The sequence below is a fragment of the Leguminivora glycinivorella genome, chromosome 20, assembly GCF_023078275.1.
Source record: "Leguminivora glycinivorella isolate SPB_JAAS2020 chromosome 20, LegGlyc_1.1, whole genome shotgun sequence".
Lineage (NCBI taxonomy): Eukaryota > Metazoa > Arthropoda > Insecta > Lepidoptera > Tortricidae > Leguminivora > Leguminivora glycinivorella.
In genome coordinates, this window is record NC_062990.1 from 4,200,016 (window position 1) to 4,214,717 (window position 14,702).

The 14,702-nt window shown below is 35.2% G+C and overlaps 1 long non-coding RNA gene across 1 annotated transcript; it reads left to right on the plus strand.

The window, feature by feature from the left end:
- The first annotated feature begins 6,345 nt into the window (after positions 1-6,345).
- On the plus strand, positions 6,346-11,068 carry LOC125237043. Its single transcript, XR_007178276.1, has 2 exons — positions 6,346-6,481; positions 9,251-11,068. It is a non-coding gene; the product is annotated as an uncharacterized LOC125237043 (long non-coding RNA).
- Positions 11,069-14,702: the final 3,634 nt, after the last annotated feature.

Below are 14,702 nucleotides of genomic sequence, written 5' to 3' on the forward strand. Positions count from 1 at the left end.
AATCATTAATGTTAAATTCGAGCTTCACTAAATGTAAGCGTTAAGTATAATGTTTTTTTAAGTGGGTATTTTTTAACCGACTTCAAAAAAGGAGGAGGTTCTCAATTCGACTGAATGTTTTTTATTTTTTTTTTTTTTTATTTTTTTGTATGTATGTTCCTCGATATCTTCGAGAATTGTGGACCGATTTTCAAAATTTTTTTTTTTGATCGAACGGGTATAACCCCGAGATGGTCCCATTGGCACCAAGTCAAGGTCTGATGATGGGATCCTGGAGAAATCGAGGGAACTCTTCAAATGTTATAGGCACATGTAATGTTTTTAGTGTATTTTTCAAAGGTAAACCAGTATTTACGCCTGATGGTAATAATTTTATGTGGCTGAGCTGATGATGGAAGGTCAACTCCTCAATGGTTAGGAGTTAAAGGATAATTCTTTCACTAGTGTACACGTATTCGGTCTGATACGTATAATATCAATAGGAACCACTAAAAATCAACAAATAAATAAACTTTTTAACAAAAAATAAAACCGCCTTCAAAAATAAGCGCGTTACAAAACACGGAGAAACTAAAAAGCAAAAAATAATAAACCTTTGAATTCAGATTTCTTATCGTATTGCAATAATCTAAACATCCAAATTATAAACAAATCAATTATTTTTGGAGTCGGTGCCAGCCTGCGTATGGTTGGGTGGGGCAAACAGGCAATAGCAAGGCGACGAACAGGTCTGGTACCGACTGCAAAAATAATTGATTTGTTTATAATTTGGATGTTTAGATTATTGCAATACGATAAGAAATCTGAATTCAAAGGTTTATTATTTTTTGCTTTTTAGTTTCTCCGTGTTTTGTAACGCGCTTATTTTTGAAGGCGGTTTTATTTTTTGTTAAAAAGTTTATTTGAGTTATATTAGATCATGATTTTAGACGTCACATTTGTAGATTCTGAGTTTAGTTTCAGTCAATCTTTTAGTTTAACTTTTTTTCATCTGTTCGATACCATTTTTAACCCTCATACGAGAGTTTCCTTTTTTGTCCATTTTCAATATATTTTTAGTGAGTTTTGGGTAAGTTCTTTAGAATCAAGAGATCTTGAGAAAGTGCCCCAGAATTTCCGCACATTTTTGTTGCCTTCCTTTTTTGGAAAATGGTTATGTATGTACACAATAGGAAAAAAAATAATGGGACACTTTTTTTTAACTATTAGCAAGAACGATATAATTAATACGGGACTGACAAAACCCATACAAAACAGAGCACCACTGAAATGTATGGGCTTTTTTAGGCTTAAAACTAGATGAGGATGTTTCGCAGCCTGGAAGTGGCCAAAATCATATGTTCCCCAAATATTATTCCAAGAAACGCTCAGGCCTTTAGTATTCTAGATTTCTAGCAGTATTTAGGTCATCAAAATGTCATAATCCAGCTGTTTACGAACCTCCTTTAAGATCTGGCTACGTGCTCTCTATATTCAGAGCGTTCTGGAAAATCTATCACTGCAGGGAGTGCAGGGTTGGCGACGTTATTTTTATATGCGAAACGCCTGACGAAAATCTTTGCGCAAATATACTATTCACTGTTTTGCTATGATTTCTCTCAATAGGGTCCTAACCCTAGTCTCGAAAAAAAGTCAATTTTTTTCGCGTCTCATACACACAAAAAAAATTGTCAAATTCAAGTCAAATTCAAGTGTCATTTCATTCGATGTCGACTTGTCAAACATACAATACAAATAGGTACTCACCTACTAATTTTCACCGTAATGCACAGGAAAGTAGCAAAACAAACAGACGGTCTTATCGCTAAACAGCGATCTCTTTCAGACAACCTTAAGGTAGGGGAAATGGAAAAATTAATATTGACAGTTGGTGATAGCAAAATCATAGAGAAAAAAATTATAAAAAATGGTTTTGATATGTACAATTGATCTCTTTCTAACGATACCCCACTTGACCTAGTTACTTGAAATTTCCAGTTTGCCCCCCTTTCATTTTGGCCATTTTCTATCATTTAATATTAATTAATTAAATAAAAATACTTTCAACCTGTAGAGGAACCTTCAAATCAAGAGTGAACAGGCATGTTCTAGGCGAGCTCACTCCATCGTAGGCCACGTCTTTGCCTTTGGCTAGTCTGTGGTCAAGAGTAAGCCCATTTATAATTAAAAAAAAAAAGTTTACAATATTTATAACTATTCCAAATTTCATATCGATAGCATAAGTAGTTCTCGAGATATTTAACAATGTGACAGACAGACGGACAGAGTCGCACCATAAGGGTTCCTGTTGTACCTTTTTGGTACGGAACCCTAAAAATTATCGCACAACGCAAAACAGACTAAAAACCACTTCTTATTTTTGCGTGCTAAAAATTCCTCGTTAGGGTCCCCCCACATCTGGCGTCTTGCGAGCGTCGCGTCGGGCCAACTGTATGGAAAAAGACGCCGCGTCGACGTGACGTCGACTCGGCGTCAGGCTTTGCCCATACAATTGGCCCGACGCGACGCTCGCGAGACGTCAGATGTGGGGGGACCCTTACACAGTTGGCAACCCTACCGCGTTAGTAAAGATTCTGTAAACAATTTTGTTTGAGCACGTTCGTAGCAATATTTTGTTACAATATTAGATTTGTCCATGTCAAGTCTGAATGTATGCGAAGTTTTCTCCGCGAACGCTGGTAATATGGGAAATGGAACAGCTGGTGTTTCTGCCATTTCTCGATTGATAAGCTAATAATTCGAATATTATTTGTACCTACTATGTCACAGCGCTTATACTTATCATCATCATCATTGGCCTCAAAGTCTATAACAGACTATACAAGCAGTGTCAAGTGAGGCGACACACGGTGGGCTGGATGGCTCGAAAAGAGGACATTCGCACTTTTTTGAGAAAATCATTTTTTGAAAAATGCTATCCGATAGAGAATTATATAAGGAACAATACATGTGGAATAGATTTTTTCGAAATAAGGCATATTGACAGCAGAAAAAAATAAAGTCTGTTTTTTTTGTATGGGACCCAAAAATAGGTATCTTGTTTCTCAGAAACTATTAGAGGTCCCGTCTTCTACCTTTCAAGACTTTGTTTTTCTATTTTTATAGAGTAGGAAACGATAAGCAGATTTTATATACAGGTGCTGTCTTTTTTTCTAGTCCAGTAAAAAGTCCACACATTTCAAATTTTTTCGTCTATGTTTTTTACGCACCTCCAACACCTCTGGTGTTTCGGGTGTCCATGGGCGGCGGTGATCGCTTACCATCAGGCGACCTGTCTGCTCGTTTGCCTCCTATCCCATAAAAAAAAAAGAAAAAAAAAATGTAGGTACTTAATTATACTTCGACGTCTGATTGACGTGAATTTTATCACTAAAAAGGCGCGAAATTCATAGGTATATTACTAGCTTTTGCCTGCAGCTTAGCTCGCGTTAGAAAGAGACAAAAAGTAGCCTATGTCCCTCTCCATACCTTCAACTATCTCCACTTATAAAATCACGTCAATTCGTCGCTCCGTTCTGCCGTGAAAGACGGACAAACAAACAGACACACATACTTTCCTATTTATACTATTAGTATGGATTTTCTATGAACGATAAACTTTCACCCCTACATTTTCAATATATTATGTTTTATAGTGTTATGCCTCGTCAATTATTCCGCTAATGTCAAAGTTTAGGAAGAAACGCGCTTTATAAAGACAATGAGGAGGCACACTTACGGCTTAGCCACGACATTGGTCTAAGCGCGACAGCGGTGAGTGGCAGCCATACGTGCGAATGAAAAGTCCCATCGCTGTGTCTCGCTCCAATGTATGGCCGCCGCTCCCCGCTGTAGCGCTTAGACCAATGTCGTGGCTGAGCCGTTAAAGGTTGTGACAGATATCGCCACCTTATTATCCCATTGCACAGATAAAGAATTTCATACGTGAGAGCGAGAAGAAGATATCTTTCTCTCTCTCACATATGGATGACAGTGACATGCCTAGACACTTGCACAGGCGCCGCCTGGCGGGATAAAATGTCAGTGTGCCTCCTCATTCGCCAGTGAGACCTAAATTTTCAAATTTGCCGCATTTTTTAGTGACAATGTTTGTTTGGCCGTCTTTATTTAAAGTCACTGACCCGTGTAGTGACGGGTTAAGTATTTCACCACCCCCTTTCTTCCCGTGGGTGTCGTAGAATAATAAGTAAATAAATAAATATTATAGGACATTCTTACACAGGTAAGCTCAAGAAGGCTTGTGTTGTGGGTACTCAGACAACGATATACAATATAATATATCGTCACTACTTTTAAAAAAACTTGTATCATCGTCTGTCAATGAAAAGAACATTGTAGTAAGTGTGTATGGAATGCATAAAGACTTACTGCGTTTTAACTTTGAGGAACAGCGTAAGATACGAGATTTTTTTAAAGTAGTGACGATGTATAAATACTTATATACATAGAAAACATCCATGACTCAGGAACAAATATCTGTGCTCATCACACAAATAAATGCCCTTACCGGGATTCGAACCCGGCATACCCCGGGACCGCGGCATAGCAGGCAGCGTCACTATGCGCTTGGCCAGACCGGTCGTCAATCTTTCACAGCGATATCACAATTTCGGTTTATTTTCAACCAATTGCTAACATATACACTGAAGCTTGAGAAGTTTCATGTGCTCTGCCTACCTCTACTGGGTATACAGGCATGAGTTGATGTATGTATGTATGTGTATATAATTTCTGTGAATCGTTAGATGCACTTACTGTCACAACAACAAACTCCAAGAATATTATTATGTCTTCCCAGATTGTAGAAGTCAGGGGTTATCAATATTATCGGAATATAGCATAATAATATACTGCGGCGTTGCTTACATAGTAACTGTTTTGATATACCGGTGGGAAACAAGCATACGGCCTGCCTGTGGCCTATTTCACCACAGTGACGATTCTGTGCCTGTTTCTGGGTTGATAAGTAACATTGTTATTCAGTGGTCAGTGTCAATATTTCCTTGTTGAACAAGTAATGAACACCGAAGTGTCTCTGTCGAGCGACAATTGCCATTTTTGTAATGTCTCTCTCACCATATCTCATAGGCGCCTGCGCATCCAGAGGTGTCACAACCGCGCGTCGGCCTTTTAAAAATTTGTAACTAAACTCCTTTTTTAGGGTTCCGTAGTCAACTAGGAGCCCTTATAGTTTCGCCATGTCTGTCCGTCCGTCCGTCCGCGGATAATCTCAGTGACCGGTAGCACTAGAAAGCTGAAATTTTGTACCAATATGTATATCAATCACGCCGACAAAGTGGTAAAATAAAAAGTCGAAAAAAATGTTTTATTAGGGTAGGGGAAAGATTTTTTTTTTTCATTTCAACCCTAATGTGTGATATTATATTGTTGGATAGGTATTTAAAAAAGAATAGGGGTTTAATAAAATAATTATTCGAAATTGTTAATATTTTCGGAAATAATCGCTCTAAAAGTAAAAAAAAATGTCGTCGTCGTCCCGTCTAACTTTTGAACCATAAGTTTAAAAAGTATGAAAAAATCACAAAAGTAGAACTTTATAATGACTTTCTAGGAAAAATATTTTGAACTTAAAAGCCTTGTTGTTGAAAGTGCCAACCAGTTTTTGAAAAAATACGGGTAACTACAGAACCCTACACTGAGCGTGGCCCGAAACGCTTTTGGCCGGTTTTTGAATAATACGTAAAGAATTCTTAGAATAATAGTTATTTTTTGTTATACAAGGGGGCAAAGTTGTATTTTAACGTCGAGTGTGAATTGAAAAACGAGCAAGTGAAAGGATTCTATAGTTGAACCACGAGCGAAGCGAGTGGTTCGAGAATAGAATCCTGAACTTGCGAGTTTTTTAACACACGAGAAGTAAAATACATTTGCACCCGAGTGTAACACAAAACTTTTCCCCTCACTATAGCGAGGAAACTACAACGCAAAAAATGCGTTTATCACTGCTTCCAGTAGTTCCACAGGTGGTAAATCATCTTTATTACTAGATTCACCTACTTTCATCAATTAAAAGCAGTTAATTTGACTTTATTCAAAGTCAAATTACTTTACCCACTAGTGGATAAAATGCGTTTTTACCCGCTGGTATTAAAGGACAAAACACGTGTTTCCGAGCTAGTGAGGGAAAAATTAAATTATCCTCATAGAAAATAAATTAATTTGTATTTTTAGTAGACACACTACTATTTTAACTATAAACTGAAATAAATGTCATATACAAAGAAAAAATTACCAAGGCCTCCAAGTGACATTTATGTCAGTTAATACGTAAAGCATTTCATATTGACTGGCAAATTATTTTCATCTAAAACCATATGAAAAGGCTATACAAATGCTATATATGTAATAATAGTGCTCACAATGGATAACGTAATATAAACTAATGTTTTGATAACAAATCAGTACGAGCGTAATCGGAGAGAGTGTGTGTTGTGTTGCTTGTTTATTGGAAATTATTAAGGTATTTATTATTTTTTTTACTATAAAAAAATCTTATTTTATAAATATAAAAAATAAATTTAATTAAATTTGGGTTAAATTGTGGCGTAGGCGAGAGGCTGGCAACCTGTCACTGCAATGTCACAGTTTCGTTTTCTTTCAACCCCTTATTTGCCAAGAGTGGCACTGAAACTTTAGTAGTTTCATGTGTTCTGCCTACCCCTATATGGGATATAGGCGTGATTGTATGTATGTATGTATAAAAATAAAACGAGGACTTGAAAGAAAATTTTAACGAACAAAAAAGATTAATTAATTGATTTAATTTTATCATCTTCAGTTTTGATTTGAGCATTTCTTTTTTTTTGCCAATAATTTTTTTTTTATTGTTTTAGGGAATTTTAGGTCAATTGTACTCAGAATCACGAGTACTTTCAATCTCACTGGGAGACAAAAAGTGTCCAAGAATTTCCATACATTTTTTTACTTTCCTCTTTTGTTACCTCATACAACATGCTCGGAAAATGGTAACAAAATAAGAAAAAATCGTATGTGAAATTTTTTTTAACTACTAGGATTGAAAAGGCTAGTAATTCTGAGTAGAAATAGCATTTTTTTTTTCAAAAATATCACACTTCATAAAAGTGGCAAAAAAAAGAAATGCTGATTTACAAATTATTCAATATTAAGCTTGGTTTTTTTGTAAGGCAGGTACACAAGCGATAAATTAATTCGGACATATAATTTATTCGTGTTATTATTAATTAAGAGGTATTTTCAGCCCATAATTAAGGTTTGAAAATATTTTCTGCAGCAATGTACAATTGTACATACTCTAAATAGGTTTGCGATGACAAATATTGACATTACATACACATCCTCGTTGCGTTATCCCGGCATTTTTGCCACGGCTCATGGGAGCCTGGGGTCCGATTTGACAACTAATACCAAGATTTGGCGTAGGCACTAGTTTCTACGAAAGCGACTGCCATCTGACCTTCCCACCCAAAGGGTGAACTAAACCTTATTGGAATTTTTCCGGTTTCCTCACGATGTTTTCCTTCACCGAAAAGCTCTTCGCACATAAATTCCGAAAAACTCATTGGTGCGGTAAGTACGGCCCGTTAGTCCGTTTTCACACTATCCGATCCGATATCGGATGTTGGAAGGATTTCAAAGGAAAAAATCCAAGATGGCGCCTGTAATGTATGAGATATCGGTCCGTCGTCCGATATCGGATCGGATAATGTGAAACTCACTTAGGCTACCAGCGCATTTCTTTTTCTCTCCGTATTGTGTAAATATTAAATCAGGAGATCATGGATCAAGCTTTCCCCAAAAAAATATCCGAAGAGTTACAAAATTGATGTTGATTTTCACCCCTGAAACGCCTATAAAACTAACCTTAATATAAATCTTTAGAGAGCCGTTTTTCTAAAAAAATAATTATTTACGTACCTTCTGTAAACTAAATATGATGTAAGACTTAGAACACAATAGCACCGTGATGCAATAGTCTTTCCAACAAATACAATAATACTATAAAGGCTCTCACAAACTACGCAGATCGTACGGTATCTAATATTTTGTTTTCTATCGTATTTTCTCACACCACTCCACAATGGAACCCATATCCCACAATCGAGTTTTACGATACGCGTGGGAGGAAAGGGGTGGTGAAATTCTTAACCCGTCACTATATGGCATAATATTTCATCTCCATATAAAAACTTAAAATTATATAAAAGTATATAAATAAATAAATATTGTGGGACACCTGACACAGATCAATTTAGCCCAAAAACTAAGCAAAGCTTGTACTATGGGTGCTAAGCGACGAAGCTATACTCGTAGCGTAGATATTATTTACTTATGGTAATAATAAGTTCGCTCTACATTCTTCTTATTTGTAACTTAAAAATAGTTTTGTATTTTGGTGTGGATTTTTTTATAGAGATTGTAACAAATAAATATGTTGGCGATAAAATCGTCATCGTCTTTGCTACAGACACTTTACAATAGAATGCTAATTATCTGAGCTATGTGCGTTAGTTCATTGAATTAATAATGGACCCATTGAATCAATCAGATATACAAATATCTGCGTATTGTCCCAGATTTGTAAGAACCTCTTTTTGACACATGACAGCGACCACAAAACGTAAACTCGCGTAACCTAATGAAACTTTAAATAAAATCATGTAATAATATTTAAAAAAATCAAGTACTTAAAAACAATATTTCGCTTACTATAAACATAATATAACACATGTTACATTTTTGCGGATCTTCGTTAGTGAGTATTTTACGATATTAATTTATCACCCAGCCGGCGTATCATGCTGCCAATTTTATCACTTATCCACGTGGATAAGACATATGTCACTCTCACACTGACATACTTGCTAAAGCGTGACGGATGCTTTATCCACGTGGATAAGTGATAAAATTGGAAGCATGATACGCCGGCTGGATTTACTTATTATGTCATTCATTTTTATTTTTAAACCAGTGCTGTGGCAGAGTCTGTCATTTCGATTCAAATGACATTTCACTAAGTTGATAGAAATCGTATATTTGTTTAAGCACCTCCTTGTACATAGGGCCTAATCGATTCAACCAAATCGAAATTAATCGTTAGATTTGGCAAACGATACGTCTTAGCCACATCGCAACATACTTCAAAACAAATGTGTCAATAATGTGAACTTACAAATCTGGGACAATAGTGTGTAACACGCTTATAACAAACAGATTTTTTTTTTATTTACCTACGTAAATTTTCTTTCAGATGGAGAGACTTCTCGTAATGCTACTGCTGGCGACAACGATAAACACAGCAGTGACAAGACATAGAGTAACCCAAGAAGACTGTGACAAACTGGACATAAGGAAGATAAACCATTATTACTACGTGAAAGATGCACCTGTCAACCTGACTGGTATACCATCGGATTTCTCCGTGCATTGGCGCTCATCTAGAGTATTCTTCACTCTAATAAGTGACGATTACTTAAGAATGAAAATCCAAGTCTTACGAGGCGCTAGAGTAGACACTATCAAAATGGATGCTGTAGGTCAATCAACTACAGTCGATAATTATAACGATGTCGTATACATCGCTACTGATAATGGTGTTTACAGATATAACACCGATGGGACACTTGAACTGTACACAGCTGCGGGAGAAGATGTTATGTATGTAGCCCTTTCTAATGACGGAACCAAAATGTATATAGCTACCTGGCCTCAGAATAGAGTACAAATCATTACTAATAAAGGGCAAAAGCAAGAAACTTTTACTTTAATACCTAATGGACATGATTTAAGGATAGATACTATGAATAACATGTATTTCGTTGCATCTAAAACATCTTACATTTTGCAAGCAGGGAATAATATACCAATAAGAATTAAAGGGTTGCCTACGAATAATATGACTGGTATTTTTGTGAATAGGTCTGATAGAGTATACGGTATGGATGAATCTGGGAATATGTATATAATAGATCCGGATAATGCTAAAGCTACCTTCCTAGGTTCGTTTAATGTTAGTGGTGTAAATGCCTTTGCTTTGGATGCTTTAGATAATGTACTGATAGGCGTGAAGGGAGCAATTTTGAAATACAATAAGATGGATAATTCTCCGTGCAGTGTTTTGCTGACGCTGAGTTAAGATTTTGAGAAAGTTCAACATTATTGTTAAGATTTAATAAAGTTAAGTTCATACAACTGAAAGTGCGAGAGTCTATTTGAATGTTTACTAAATTATATTTATTATGATATTCAAAATAGCGGACAATTTTTAAAATCAAGCTTTTATACCTACACATCAATTAACCCTTCGTATGCTTAGACACGGATCCGTGCGTGGGAATTTTAATCTATTGTTTTAAATGTCAAGGTCGTATTTTCAATGATCAAAATTGACAGGCCGCATACGAGGGGTTAAGTTAAATACAAATGTTCGTATTCATGTCACTGCTTTGTACACCACTTTAAAGACAGATTGTATGACTGTATGTATAGACTTAGATAAACATTTTATTTTATGTATAAGCTTTATTATATGTTGTATTTGTACTAAATCACATGGGTAATTAATTAATACACCATTATTAGAGAACAACACCAAAGCTTTATTTCGCACACTAGACATATATATATCACACTTTGACACAATGTCAAATAGGCCATAAACTATTACAGATATTTATGAAAAGAAGTATTTATTGCTGCTACATTAATTACATTATATACTACTCAAAAGAAAATAAGGGCCGTTGTTAATTTCAGTGACTGCAGGAATACTAATTTCATGTTTATTAAAATATTGGAAACTATTGACAACTTATTTAAATTTGATTAGCCTTAATAACAACAAAGCTTTGTTCTATTGATTTTTAAAATATATACAGGCTGTTTTGTGAAAATGAAAACTACAGGTTGTTTATAATGTATGAATTTTTTTAAAGTTGCTACTTTCTCCGACCACTAAAAATTCCGATATCCACCTCAGTGGCCCTTATTTTCTTCTGAGTAATTAGTATAGAAAATAAAAATACATTTGTAAAATGGATTTTAAATGAATAAATCATTTTATAATTGCCATGACTTAATTATTTGCTACTTCATTATTGAGGAATACTGATGGTAGAAAATAACGAGACTCCACGGGGTATACCTACACACAAAATAATTTAATAAATAAATACAAACAATAAAAAATCCATACTATACCAATATTATAAATGGGAAAATGAGCGATGAATTGACGTAATTTTTTAAGTGAAGATAGTTGAAGGGATGGAGAGTGACATAGGCTACTTTTTGTCTCTTTCTTCTTTCTAAGCTAGTATAAAATAATTGGAAAGAACTTACGGCCGATGATTTTCTATACAAAGACAACAGGCAATTTTGAAGAACTGTGATTCTCCGTGTGGTAACGGGCTAAGAATTCCACCACTCCCTTTCTTCCCGTGTGTGTTCTAGAAGTTGACTGAGAAAAGTTCCATTGTTACTGTGGCGATGGGCCGGCAACCTGTCACTGCAATGCTTCAATTTAATTTTCTTTCAACCCCTTCATTACTAAGAGTAGCACTGAAACTTGAGGAGTTTCGTGTGATCTGCCTACACCTTTTGAAAATGCAGGCATGAGTTGTTGCAAAGAGGATCGAGTATTATAGAGAATGACTGTTATATAGGTCTTTGGTTGTTGTAAGTACTTATATTGTAGTCCTTATACACAGCACTAGAGGGCGCTCGGTTTTCCACAAACCCGTTTGTTTGTCTTAAAATAATAATTATATTATGTCTTTTGATTTGGATCAAAGATACACACGCGGCGCGCGGTACCATCTAGAATTATAAGAGAAAAATAGATAATTTATTGAAATTTTCTTCTCGATTTTAACAGCGACTGTCAATGTTAACCAATCGACCGACACTTGACAGAATTCTATGAAGGGAATACAACGATGAAGGTTTTTTTATAGTAGTTTTCCTTTGAGATAAATCAATATTTTTAGCGCCCTCTGTTAAGTGAAATTGTATGTTTAATTTCTAATAAATACGAAAAGGTAATTAAATAAAATTGTATTTTTGTATTGTCGTTTTCGATCATGATGAGAAGATAAAAATAATTTTGACATGTAGCAAATTTATAGTGTAATTTTTATCATGAAATAAAGAAATCTAATCTAATCTAATCTATAACCTAAACACAAAATTAAAATTTTGAAAAAACCCCCGACCGCGACATAGTAGACCGATTTTCATGAAACATGGCTAAAACAAGAACACTCCCGACTAACTCAGCTTTCAGACAAAAAACTAAATCTAAATCGGTTCATCCGTTCGGGAGCTACGATGCCACAGACAGGCACACACACAGACAAACAGACAGAGAAACAGACTGATAGACAGACAGACAGTCAAACTTATAACAGCCCGTCGTTTTTGCGTCAGGGGTTAAAAAATCATCGCTGAAAATCAAGTTTAGGGTTATCATTTAGGAGCTTGGTGCCTGCCAATATTTTGGCAGCAATTTTCACATAAAACTTGAAAATACATAGTAAAAAGTGAAAGGTAAACATTTTAGTTCAGTACCGCACACACAGCTGATAATAGTGACAATATTAGTATTTTACGAAGTAAAATAGAGTAATAGTACAATTATATTGAATTATGAAATTTATGAATGATTTTGATAAGCCTACTGTACCACTGTACTCTTCGCTTGTAATGTTGAAATTTTGGTTGGATTCATTTTCCTATTAATTTATTATTGCGCCATCTACATTTTCTTTATGAAATTACTCAAAGAGAGATTGATTATAGCGACATCTATTACTTGTAGCCTATACCTACAGAAACAATAACAAAACGAAAGTCTTTGGTTTGATGGAATAGATGGCGTCATAAACCCCAGCGAAGTATTATTTTAATTTAATTAGGAATATAATAAGTATGTTATTTTTAATAGAAAATATTGATTACTAAGCATGCATCGGGAAATAAATCAACTAACGTTTGTTCTTCAACCTAAAAATGTTTAAGCGTAAACAAAACGCAATTGTCATAGTGTTGCCAGTACTCAAAAAGAAAACATTTGCAGGGGTAACTGAAATAATATAACTAAACATAATTATGAGAAAAAAAAAGTTTGTTAAAAGGATTTATATTTTTTTAGCATAATTTCAATTATGGGTTAATTATTATGATAGTTTTTATTTACGCTATACCATCAATAAGTACAAAAGAAATGTAAAATTGGTACAGAAGATAAGCATAGATAAGTGTTTTAAAATAACTAATAAGAAAATTATTTAATTCTTTTTTATTTAATTTATTAAGTATGTACACATCACTGCCTTGATACACAATACCCAAATTTTATGCATTCTCTACTACTTAACCCTATTTAATGTGTCGTAAAGTACGAATTATACCTACCTACATACAATGTATATTAGATTAAGACCGCATTTTGCATTCCTAACCGCCCGTCGTGCGATCGGTGCGATACACGTGCGAAAAGGAAATTCGTAACTCGTGTCGATTTAAAACACGCCCTTCGGTCGTGTTTTAACCCGTGGAGCGACCTCCCGCCAAAATTCAAAATGGCCGTAAGCGCCCAGCGAATTTGAGTAGAAAAACTTGAGGTTACCTTTTGATACTTCATTTGAAATTGTGATTATCTTTTATAATTATATAACGTATGTCATACATCGTTTGAAAGCTGCATAAATATGCTATACATGACAATTATAAAAATGTAACTAACCTTTGATTATCATTCCTAAAACAAACATTCCTTTTCGAGTTTCATTTGTTTGTATTATTTTTCATTTGTTTATGTCACTCATTAAAACACTTTGCCTTTTTACACATAACTTGTTTACATATTTCACATTTATTATTAAAGTATTTTGATTGTTACAAAATTCCGCGTCGATAGATACCATTTGTTTTCACCAAGACGCACTATGCACTACACAATAACTATTTATTTACGCCATGTTTTTGCGCGCTCAACGCGCCGCCATGCCCCCATTCAAGGTCACGTTTCGGAAATTTATTATTTTTGGTGCCTTGGATTCGAGTAAAATGCCGAATATCAGCGTTTTTATGTTGGTAGAACTGTCTCACACTGATTTTATTCCAATCAGGACTGACAACACAACCGAATCTGACAAAGAAGTCCACCAATAGCAACACTACTCTTATAGACACGGTGTGTCCATAGGGCGCTACCCGCCAAAAAAAGTTATGGACACACCGTGTCTATAGGACGCTCCACGGGTTAATTTATCACCACTCGTTTCAAACTTCCTTTTTTCGCACTTGTATCGTAATGTACTAATAACTGTTTCACATCGTACAACGAGCGTTGGTACTGATATATTAATCAGACGCATAATAGAGTTGTTTTTCTTCTGATAGATATTTCTGTAAAATTGTAGGTAATACATACAAAAAAATACATTACGAAAAACCAAAAAACACGTCAAAATGATTTTTACTTTTTAACTCAATCCCAACATAAATGGGTAAATCGTTTAAGTCTTGCAACACCAAGTTAACCTCCTAACTGTAGTATGTTTTCTTTGTTTATGTGGTAGCTACGCTCTCACGACTCAGCCAATGACAAGCCAGATCCGAGTAGGCGGTCCTGCATTCTATTGGCTGACGAGGTCCACGCTCGAACTCGGTCACGTTAGAAAAAAAACAGGAGTTAATTC